At 40.0% G+C, this 12,267-nt stretch overlaps 1 long non-coding RNA gene across 1 annotated transcript in view; it reads right to left on the minus strand.

Annotated features, from left to right (window-relative positions):
• Positions 1 to 317: 317 nt before the first annotated feature.
• LOC147827081 (uncharacterized) overlaps positions 318 to 12,267 on the minus strand; it is a 101,977-nt gene continuing 90,027 nt past the window's right edge. Inside the window, exon 7 of the long non-coding RNA XR_015453247.1 lies at positions 318 to 2,772. This is a non-coding gene — a long non-coding RNA (uncharacterized LOC147827081). The remainder of the gene's footprint in view (positions 2,773 to 12,267) is intronic.

Below are 12,267 nucleotides of genomic sequence, written 5' to 3' on the forward strand. Positions count from 1 at the left end.
GACTGGATGTCAACAAGTCAATAAAAAATGGTTTTTCCAGGTACTGGAATCTGAATACTTCTATAATCAATGTGCAGAACAATGACACTTAAAATGTAATTTATAATTAAAGTAAAATATTTTAAGTATAATTAAACTGTTTATTTAATGAAATAAATCTGAATAGTTAATAAAAATCAGAACAAAGGCATATTATTGATACAAAATTGAGTGAAAATGCAAAAGCTAGTACTATAATTGGAAAGATAAAGAAGGAAAGAGACTGAAAATATATCATAAATTTTGTGCAGAATGGCAATTGCAACTTGCTGCAGCAAAGAAAAACAAAACAGTTATTTGTTATACAAAATAATTTTCAAGATAGTAAAGTGAGAAATTGTGAGACATTTCAGCTAATATACATCAAATTTGATATGAAGGTTCCTTTGGATAGTGAAAAATAAATCAATAAAATAGGTTACTCAAAACTAGAATTAAATATCCAATGACATTTTTGTAAGTCTTGACAGGATCTGAGCTTATGACTGTGGCCAGTTACAAAATGCTTTGAGTTAACACTCAATATAGACTATGACTTGTAGATGTAGGGATAGTAAAAGAAATTACTATTCAGTTATACCTAGTTTATTAGAAAATTATGAGAAAAATATGGAAAATACATTTTACAAACAGTGAAAGATCTTCAACTGGGCAACAAACCAATTATCTTTATAATACTAGACCTTTCCAGGAGTATCAAAAAATTGATTCAAAATTTGAAAATTACAAGTACTTTGCTTTAGCTTTAGATGAATCATGCAATACACACTGAGATAGCACAATTAATCCTCTAATATTGGGCCGGGGATTTAGCCCAGTGGTTCTGTCACCTGCCTCACAAGCGCAAGGACCCGAGTTCGACCCCCAGTACCAAAAAAAAAAAAAACTCTAATATATTTTATATCACTTTGACTTCCCAAATTATGAAAAAATATCAATTTGAAACCTAAAAAATTAGACTCATTGTGTAGATGTTTAAAAATGTCTCACATCTCTTAAAGAACATTTTTACCTTGATTTGAAAACTCAGTTTCTACTACCACAGATAGTACTACATCTATGTTAAGTCAAAGCTGGATTTACTGGAATTTTTTAAAGGTAATCATGTTACTCTAATCGTTCTATTATAACACATATTGGGAATTTTTGTGTTCCATACTCTAGAAAAGATCACCACTCTTCATACCCCTGCCGAGATATTCTCATACTTAAAGATTCTAAAGGATCAGATGCCACTCTTCCCACCTTACTTCCATTTTATTCATGACTCTGGTAATTACAAAATCTGGATGGAACCTGGGGGATGATGGCGGATTACTGCTAGCTCAACAAAACAGTGGCTACACTCACAGCTGCCTTGCCAGATGTGCTGTCTTGTTCAGAGAGATCAACACAGCCTCGAGTACATGGCATATGGTACGGTATTTGGTGACTGGCTCTTTGCTCTCACCAACAAGGTTCAAAGCAGACCACATGCGCATGACACCATATGGATAACACGTGCACTTCTATTTTCATTTCGTGGCTGTGCTAACTCTCCTGACCACTCTCAGAATGTGGGCTGGGGAGCTGTGGGCCAACACAGTGCACTAAAAATAAAATGAGCAGTAATGCTTACATACAGTATTTACATTTTCTAGTAGTTATATTAAACACTACAAGGAAACAAACTTTATTTAAGTGTATTTTACTTAACCTAGTGTTTCCAAAATATTATCATCTCAACATGAAGCCAAATTAAAAAATATAACCAGTATTACCATACTTTATACTGTACTTCTTCTGCTGTGTTTTACATTTAGAATGTATCCCAATCAGAAGCTAAATTTTCATGGGATATACTTGATAAAAATTTACCATTAAAAAAGTAGATTCATATGCCTACACTGTTCCACACGTACTTAAAAGATGTCAGATAACTGAACCCATTACTAAAAATAATATTAAGTAATATTAATAACTACATTAACAAAACAAGTGTACAGTATCTTTTTCAAAGAACCGATTGGACTTTGTGTATCCATTTCAAAGTTATGCCTGTTAAAATTAAATAAATTCATTAATTTTTTCTTAACTCAGTATTATTAAAATTGAATCCAAATTAGTAGTGCATAGATTTTAAAACAACTCTAAATTTATCAGTATGGAAAAACATTCTTCAATTTTTTCTCATACTTTTTGTAATCAATATACATGACACCACTAATCACATTTAAAATATTTCCCATACTGATTCATATTAGAAAACATGTAAAATCATTATTAAATTGTATCATGTAAAGCTTCAATTTCAATATAAATTTCCATACAGGTGGATGTAGGTCCCAAACTTTTACTTTCCACAGACCCTCAAAGTTAGTTTATTTGCAGTGGCAACACTGAGAAAATGTAAGTCATATTGCCAGTTTTCTCATTTGATTATTGAATATTTGGGGAGCTTTTTTTCTTTCAAAACGTTTATGGTTTATGACAATAAGAATTTATAGTTCAGGAAATCCTTTACACAGTTGTCCCATGACTCAGTCAATGAGTAGAAAATCATTAAATTCATTGTCTTCTGTTTTTCTCAAAAGTTCCATAATCTTCACAGCTTTGCATTTATATACGATGTAGTTTTAACAGTTATCATCAGTGATGCTGGGGGGAGGATGGAGAGGGAGGAGTCAGGTCCAAAGCTTGCCTAGGGTACTTCTGATGCCGCGGACCACCGCTCCAATATGGCACCCGCACCAACTGTGAAGCACAGCAAAGTCAGTCGTCCATTAAAGCGGTAGGGAATGACAACCAGACCTTGTACAGAGCCCCAGGACCCCAGTCTAACAAGAGGATCACAAAATTTAGGTATCTGGGCATCAATACTGACTCAAATCCTGTGCCCAACAGTCCCCAGAATGTCTGATTATCCTGACCCTAGTGTGCAGTCACCTATATAAATTCCTTTAAGTCCCTGTGGAAAAAGATTGGAGAAATTATTTGTGATTATGCCATGATTTGAATATTCCTTCTTTGTAAGGACTTAACCACCTCTCCTGGCAATATTCTTGGTTTTGGCTGGACATTAACAAAACCTACCTGTTTTGGCTGAACATATAGTCATTAAATGTCAGTTACTATCACTATTATGTCCTTATTTGGTTCTTAATTTTAAAATCAAATCTTTGTGCCTAAAGATGTACTCTGGCTTTCGTGCCTGGATTTTGGTTGAATTTATTTATCTTCTACTGTTCTTTATCAGTGATATTCGGCAACAGCCATCCAATCTTCCCACCTTAATAGATAATATTTACTCACTGCATATATTCATCTAAATTGCCTGACAGTCCTGCATGCTGCTACATTTCCTCCCACCAGGTTACCATCCTGTTTTTCTGTTGGTGAAAGCTTTAACAAATAGAAGCTACCTTTGGCCAACCAAAGGTATCTGTGCACCACTATAGGATCTTTATTGCTGGTGATAGCTAGCGATCCAAAACTCCGTTCACCATCCACTCTCCTGGACCACTCCCAGTGCCAGTTTTTGCAAGTTAGGTTCTTTTGAAGCAAGTATCAACATGGAAACTTGGAGTTTAAGGTGAAAATTATTGCACCGGGTGGAGGTAAATTGGAGGTTGGCCTTGAAATGTAGGACTGATTTAACAGAAAGGCCCAGGGGATATCCACAAATTGTTTCCATTTTTTAATTAATTTTATGGGTACATCTTAGGTATACAATATAATGACATTCACCATTAGAAATTTGCACCTTTACATAATATATCTAGAGTCTTATTTTTTCCCCATTCCCCAGCCCTCCCTTCAACCCCTCCATCCCTCCTTATTTACAAAGGCTTTGTTTCCGTTTTTTCCTTTTCTCATATTAATTCCTTTCCCTTCTTTTCCTTCCCCATTCCCCCCCAAATTTTCCCTTCCTCTTTGGACTTTTTCTTCCTATTTCACATGACCTATTATACCTTTTGATCCTCATTTACTCATTCAGTTTCTCACACCAGAGAAACTATTCAGTATTTACGTGCCTGTCCTATTTATTTCACTTAAGAGTATCACCTCAATGTGCATCCATTCAGCTATAAATGTCTCTAATTTTTCATTCTTTATGGCTGAGTAGTACTCCATTTTACTTAAAAAAAAAAACACACTTTCTCTATGCAGTCTCCAGTTGATGGCAATTGGGCTATCTCCAAGTTTTAGCTATTACAAGTTGTGCTGCTATGAACACAGATGCACATATATCACTGTGGTATGATTCTTTTAACTCTTTGGGGAAGATACTCAGCAGGGGAATAGCTGGGTCAAATGGGACCTCTAATGTGAGTTCTTTGAGTTATCGCCACACTGATTTCCAGAGTGGTTGCACCAGTCTACACTCCCACCAACAGTGGAGAAGGGTTCCTTTTTCCCCACACCCCCAGCAGCATTTGTTATTCGTTGATTTCATGATAGCAGCCATTCTTTCTGGGGTGAGGTGGAATCTCAGCATTGTTTTCATTTGCATCTCTCAAATGACCAGTAATGTTGAACATTTTTTCATATGTTTATTTACTATTTCTACTTCTTTGTCTGAGAAATGTCTGCTCATTTCAGATGCCCATTTTTGGATTGGGTCTTTAAATTTGGGAGGTCTGATTTTTTTTAAGTTCTATATTCTAGATAGTAGACCTTTGTCTGAGGAACACCTGGTAAAAAATTTTTCCCACATTGTGGGTTGTCTCTTCACGCTGCTGGTGGTTTCTCTTGCTGTGCAGAAGCGTTTTAATAAGAAGAGATCCCACTTGTTGATTCTTCGTGTTAGTTCACGTGCGACTGAGGTTTTGTTCATGAAATCTTTTCCTATGCCAATGTCTTCAAGAGTTCTACCTAACCTCTCTTCCAGCTGGTTCAGTGTTTCTGTATTAATATTTAGATCTTTGATCCATTTGAGTTTTAGTTTAGTGCATGGTGAGAGATATAGGTCTAGTTTTAATCTTTGGCAAGTTGAAACCCAATCTTTCTAGCACCATTTATTAAAGAGGCTATCTTTCCTCCAGTGAGGGTGTTTGGCTCCTTTGTCAAAGATGAGCTGGCTGAGTGTGTCTGCTGGAGCTGTTTCTGCATCTTCTAATCTGTTCTATTGGTCCTCAGATCTCACTCAACAAAATCCAACACACATTCATGATACAAACCCTACAGAAAATTGGAATACATGGTCTCTATCTCAACCTGATTAAAGCTATGAAAAACCAGCAGCCAATATCATACTAAATAGTCAAAAACTGAAATCCTTCACACTAAAATCAGGAACAAGACAAGGATGTCCACTATCACCACTCCTATTCAATATAGTTTTGGAAACATTAGACAAATCAATTAGACAAGAGAATGAAATAAAGGGAATAAAGATAGGAAGCAAAGAAGTTAAATTTTCATTATTTGCAGAAAACATGATTCTCTATATAGAAGACCCCAAGAACTCCACCAAAAGTCTTCTAGACTTAATAGCCAAATTCAGTAAAGTAGCTGAATACAAGGTCAACACACAAAAATCAATAGTTTTCCTCTGCACAAACAACAGACTCACTGAGAGAGTAACTGGAGAAGCAACTCCCTTCACAATAGCATCTAAAAACTGAAATAGCTAGAAATCAACCTAATGAAAGAAATCCAAGACCTCTTCTCTGAAAACTATAGCACTCTGAAAAGAGAGATTGAAGAGTATATCAGAAAATGGAAAGACATCCCTTGCTCCTGGGTAGGAAGAATCAACATAATGAAAATGGCCATATTTCCAAAACTATATAGATTCAATGCAATCCCAATTGAAATTCCAGCAGCTTACTTCACAGACCTTGAGAAAACAATCCAAAACTTCATTTGGAACTAGAAGAGATCTAGAATAACAAAAGCAATTTTAGGCAACAAAGACAAGGTAGGGGATATCACAATCCCCAACTTGAAACTATACTACAAAGCTACTGTGATAAAAACAGCATGGTCCTGGCAAACAAGTTTTTAAAATAAATGCAGGAGAAAATAGATCAGTGCTTTGAGAAGATGGGGTTTGTGAACAGGATAAATAAGATGGTGAGTGTGATAGTTAATGTGGTGTCAACCCAAGTAAAAAAATGCCTGGTAAATTGGCTCAGCCCAGCTCCAGGTGTGTCTGGATGATGGACTTGCTGAAGAGGAAGAGCCGCCCTGGGTGTGGGTGGCACCAGCCCACAGGCATGTCACCTGGATGGAATGAAAAGGAAAAGCAGGAGGAAGTCTGCCATTTTGCTTCTTCAGAGGAGCTCCAGTCTTCACTATCACCTTTGGAGTTCATTCAGGCTTAGCGTGCACAGACTCATTAGCCTTCCAACACAGATCCTCCAGCCTTCTGATATGGACTCAACTGGACTCTGCAGTGAGCTCCGGGCCTCTTCCGACTCTCCAGCATACTGAAGGCCCCTTTGCATTCTTCCGCTCCTGATTCTGCTGGTGCCCTCTCTAAGCCTGCTTTGTAAAATATAATTTAATTTGTTCCTCTGGTGATCCCTCACTGATAAGATAAGGAATAGAAATTAGGGACTAGGTACATGGCAGTGGAATCAGGAGTGGACACCAGAGGACAGAAGCCTGAGCATTGAGGTTTGAGGAACAACTGTTCAGGGACCAGAGAAGGTAAACAGAGGCGCTATTGGCTGGGGAGGAAAAGAAGCTCTGGGATGCCTTGAGGACACTGCAGGAGGAGGATTTCATACAGACATCTTGTCAGTGAGACAAACCTACCACATCTCCCAGGAGCTAATCTGTGCAAGCACTACACTGATATTTAATTTTCCCAATTAATTTTTTAATGTTTTTCATTCATTATTTATGACAAATGTTGTTGCCAGATCTTTGATTCTGTCTTCCCTCAAGGTTAGAGCTTATTTCTTTAAATGCACAAAAAGAAAATATATGCATTTCCTGATAAAGTCTCTGAAAGATCTGGCAATAGAAATCTTTTAGCAACTGTTTTTCTGTCTACTGCAACGTCTCACCCAGAGACCTCGTCACTACACACCAGAGGAAGGGGTCACTGATACCACTGACAGCCCGTTGTGGGACACATGGCCACTGGTGCCCTACAGGTCTGCATCCCTTGGCTGTGGTTAGAAATAGGTCCAACTGGCAGCACCACAAAGCTGTGGCTCCATTCCTAAATACACAGAGTCCACTTAGGGGAACTGGTAGCTTGTTATTTTCACATTTAATGAAAGTATGCACAGCTAATCCTTTTTAAAAGCTAGAACAACCCTCTCCCTCTGGCAGCTCTGGAAATCTTACAACTATCAAAACTCACATGATTCCTATCAAGGTCAATTTTAGTTACCCAGTCAAGAGTCCTTTCTTTCTTTCCTAAAGTTGTACCTTCCGGAAGCCCAGTCCAGGTCCCATATGGTCCAGCAATGGCCAGCATTTTAGAGACTGAGTGCCCAATTGCAGTCCAGAACCTATTTTATCGCAAAGGGCCAACACTGCGCCTGTGCACACTGCCACCCGAAGCTCAGCTGCTGGGGCGAGGCTGGGTGACTTGGCTCCCGTGCCAACAGAGAGGGCTCTGTGTACCCACCGTGGCACACGTGCCATTAGTTCACCGTCGCTGGTCTAGGCCTTTGCAACAAGTCCTTCACTTCCTGCCTTACCTAAAACGTGGCTTCTCCTGGAGAATTGCCACTGCTTGCCTCTCTCTGAGTTAAATCATTCCCACACAATGCTACTAAGTTTTCAATGCTGCTTTCTCCAGTGTTTTCCATCTTGTCATCACATGTTCCTTCTTCATTCTATTGTTCAATGCTGTCACCTATTTACTCCTACTCATGTTTTAGTGCAAAACCGAAATAAAATAAAATAGGCTGTAGCCTCTGTCCCACGGCTTTCTTCTTTACCCAGGACACTCCTGGGTTCAGGTGGATGATCTTCCAACACTGAACTCAGTGTATGTCTTCCTCATCCGGGCATCTTCTTTTCCACTTCTCTTCTCTCTCTCCACACCAGGAATAAGTTGATTTTAGTTACCCAGCCTTTACTATTGCCAATAATCAGTCCAGTTCTGAAATAAAAAGTCAGAACTGCCTCTGAGCACTGCACACTTTTTTCAGCGACTTCTCCCTAGCCTCCCCGAGCCAATCAGCAACCCAGTGCAGCCTGTCTGTCCTCGACACTGATCGACGAGCTCCCTCCAATCTTCTCTCCCTTCCCTAATCAGTTTTGACTCCATGCTTCTCATCTAACCCCTTTCTTGCTAATGTCTTTAAACTCTTGTCAATAAATATTCTAGTTTGGGCTACTGTCACCTCTTTCTAGGCTAATAAGTCAGCTAAGTAATGGATCTTGTGGCTTTCCAGGGATTCTTCTCATCTTTCTGAACACAAACCTGATCACTTCATTTCCCCACTTCAAACATTTCAGAGGGTCCAGATCCTGAACTCACTTACAAGGCCCTGCTTCCATCTGGCCATTGCTTTTTATCTCTTCCAATCCCTTTTATAAACTTCTGCTCCCATTCTACTGTGATACTCAACTACGTTCAAGGTGGGGAATGCATTCTCTCTCCTCTTTTCATCCTCTGATCCCCCTTTCGCTTCTCTCCTCTTTCTCCCTTCCCATTCTCTCCCTCATCTGTCCTCCCAGTCCCTCATCTATGTCATCCTCGACACACCTCTTTCTACAGAGTAGTTCTTTTCCCTAAAAGATTTCTTCCCCCAGGACTCCTGACTCTTCAGACTCTCAGCCATCAAGAAAGACTTTCCTGATCTCTAAGTCAGGGTACTTCATCCCTGTTATTCACAATAAAAGTATTATTAGGGTTATTTGCTGGAATTCCTTAAAGCTGCATATGTGAATTTTCCTCATCACTGTTTGCCCTACCATCTGGCCATTATATCTGTGACCTTGGCACTCAGCTTTCTTTACAGATTGGAGTAAACCCCCTTTCTCACTTCATCCTGCCTCTTGTAAGCTGACTTTTGATAGCATCATGAGTTCACGCCTCCTCTCCAGGCACAGCACACTCCTGAACATCCCTCAGCACACCAAGTACTGTGATGCCTTCATGTCTACAGATGTTTTTGCTTCTTCTTAAGAAATCTTGTCCCCTACTCTCTATTGAGATTTCCCTTGCAAACTTGAAAATTTAGCTCAGATGTCAATACTTGACATGAGTATTGAGTTTTCTTCTGAGGCATGAGTCCAGTTTTCTTCTTTGTGCTCCTTCAACACTCTGCTCAAAACTTCCTCAGAACATAAAGCCCTGTAATTCCAGTACTGCCAGTGTGTCTCTCGTTGAGACCGCATCTTCAAAGGCAGAGCTAACAATTCAACTTTACATCCTTTAGGCCTTGTGTCTGGAGAAAAACAGGAAGGGCTTCAATCATAGTCACACAAGTACGTTATGTTTCAAAGTCTTTCCCCGAGTCCCACAGTTTTTATTATGTCCTCAATTTCAGCTGCTTTCCAATTGTCAATGAATCACCCATTAAAATGTATATGCCACGTATTTTGCTTCTAACTCATGAGTTGTTTATGGAAAAAACTGTCTCTAAACTATATTGTTGATGTTTTCACAAGACAGAAGAATTTGCTAAAGGCAAAGTGAGTTGTGACCATACACTTGCATGTTCCACAGGAAGATGACGGTGCGATTTCATTCTGGAACAAAACTCAAGCTTAAGTAAGAATTGATTAGAACAAAATTATGCTTTGTATGTTTATTGCGTCTTCTCATCCTACAAAATCTCCTCTCATTTGAATGAAATGTGTGAAAATGAAAAACACCAAAGAAACTGACTTTCACTCTAGAAGCCGATGAATGACTCTTTCTTGAAAATAGTGATATTTTACTAAACTATTAAAACCTTTGATTGTTACTTACTGACCCTCAAAACAACACATTTCTATATTGTGCCCCCATTGTCATCTGCAGTAAAATTAGGACCCTGAAATTACATATCATGCTGGGTAGTAGCCCAAAACATACCATCTAACTCGATTGCCCCACTCTGACTTCTATATTAAGTCCATGAAATATTGAGGAATTGAAGAGATGGGATGAGTGTCGTTGGATAATTCTAATTTCTTCTCGCTCAACTTGAAACAATGCAAATGTGTCTTTATTACACTTTACTGAATTACTGAATTTTCACTCAAATTTGATTTCTTCTTTCAAACAAAAATGCCTTGGGACTCTAAAAACGGCCACATTTTTGCAAATATAGGGAAAACATGTCAGTGGCATGATACTGTTCAGAATATTCAAATCAGCTATGCCCTCAGTATAAAGCTACTGTGTTATGAATTTGAGCTGTGTAGTTTCCAGACTTTACTTGGCAACAAGATGTGTGACTTTGCCAGACCGTTTAGTGAGTCTTTACAGCACTTCCGTCTGCCATGGGCTATGGTAAAGCTGCTGTGTGATTCCACAGCTGCTCCCAAGGGGCTGACTGGGGCTTGTCCCCTGCTGGGGGTTATACAGCCACTCTTTCTGATAGGGAGGAGACAGAACTGAGTGCCTGCCGCTGGGAGGGATACCTCAAAGGTGGTTGACCAAGGCTAAAACTTAAACTGCAGGGAAAACGAAAAGCAAACCACATCCCAAATGCCACTAGAGATCCTCACTCCTACCAAGCGTAGTGAAAAGGAAAAGCCAGAAGCTCAGAGACATTCAAGAGGTGACTGATGGTTCAGTCTGAAGCTTCTGGACAAAACATGGTTTCAGCTGTGCAGTTGGGAGGCACGGGTCAGGAAAGGACAGGTGTGCTGTCCAAAGTCAAACAGAAAATCATCTGCATATTCCATTCAAGCCTAAAACTCAAGTCTCTGACCTTACAATGCCCTGCCTCAGAACTCTCAAACTGCTCCACCTAAGATATTTAATTACAGGCGAAAAAGTTCAGATTTAGATCTAAAATGCCCCCCAAAGTGTCATATGCTCAGAGGCAGACATTCGGAAGGTACCTGGAAGGATCACAAGGATTCTGACTCCATCAGTGGACCAATCATCAATGCTAGGATGTGACAGCATCTTCGGGAGAGGATGGAGGCCACGGAAGTGGGGCTGAGTTAAAGGAGGCTGTGGGTGATCACCTCTTGCCCTGTGGCAGCCCTCTTTCCCTGTCTGTTCCCTGGCTGCTGTCAGGTAAGCGGCTTTCCTTGGCTGTGCTTTCTTCCCCTCAGGGCCAGAAACAACAGAGCTGATGACCTCTGGACCATGAGCTAAAGCAAGCATCTCCTCACTTAGGTTGTTTCTCTCAGGCTTTTGGTCACAGCAACAAAAGTCTGGCTAGCAGAGAGGGTGCAAACTTACCCCGAGGGAAGAGGATATAGCCCACAGTAGCGGGGCACAATGTGAAATTTCTTTAAAATCCCACACTGTGGTTCTTGTGAACTTTGTATTCTATGCAGTGAAGCATATAGGTGGCTTAAAATCAAATTACTTTTCCTCAAAATTATTAGAGATAGTGATAGTTCACAGAGACACCAAGTGTGTTCTGTATGTTTGTGTGTCCCCAGAGCCTAAGGCCTTCAAGTTCAAGCAATATGCTCTGCTGTGTGAGCACAACCCCAGGTTCTCTGGCTCCCTTCACCACCCGGAGGAGTCTCGCAGGACATGCATCATTTTGTCACCTGAGCCATCAGATTTACTGTCTGATATGCATTCATGGTAAGGAAAGACAAGTAAAGAAGCATTCTCCTTACACAATTCCTGCTTTTTAACCTCAACCCACCAACCTCGGAAGTTACTGCCTAGACTCACACTGTGTCACCTCTGGATTGGAAGAGGAGAATGATGAGTCACAGTTCCTGAAGAATGTACGACAATGCAGTGGCTCCCCACCTTCAGAGTTCATACATAAGAAGTGTAATAACAGGAAGGCTCATAAAAGCTGAGTTGGTCAGGAATACAGGATACAGTTGTTAGGGACCTGGTTCTATTTGCTGACTCCTAGCTTGTGTGTCAGTCAGCTTTTCATTCCAGTGTCACAATATCTGAGAAAGCAGCTGAAGGAGGAAACATTTACTTTGGCTCACTGTATCAGAGGTTTAGTCCATGATCAGCAGGCAAAAGGAAAAGTGTGGCAGAGGACAGCTTCTTACTTCATGGCAGCCAGGAAGCAATGAGAAAGAGGAGAGAGACAGAGAAAGAAACAGAGACAGACAGAGGGGGAGACAAGGTATAGACCCCAAGGTCACACAACCATGATTGGCTCCCATAAAGGAGGCCAGACCTCC

The sequence above is a fragment of the Heterocephalus glaber genome, unplaced genomic scaffold (genome assembly GCF_053883595.1).
Source record: "Heterocephalus glaber isolate CG9 unplaced genomic scaffold, H.glaber_assembly_v1.0 deba00001457, whole genome shotgun sequence".
Lineage (NCBI taxonomy): Eukaryota > Metazoa > Chordata > Mammalia > Rodentia > Bathyergidae > Heterocephalus > Heterocephalus glaber.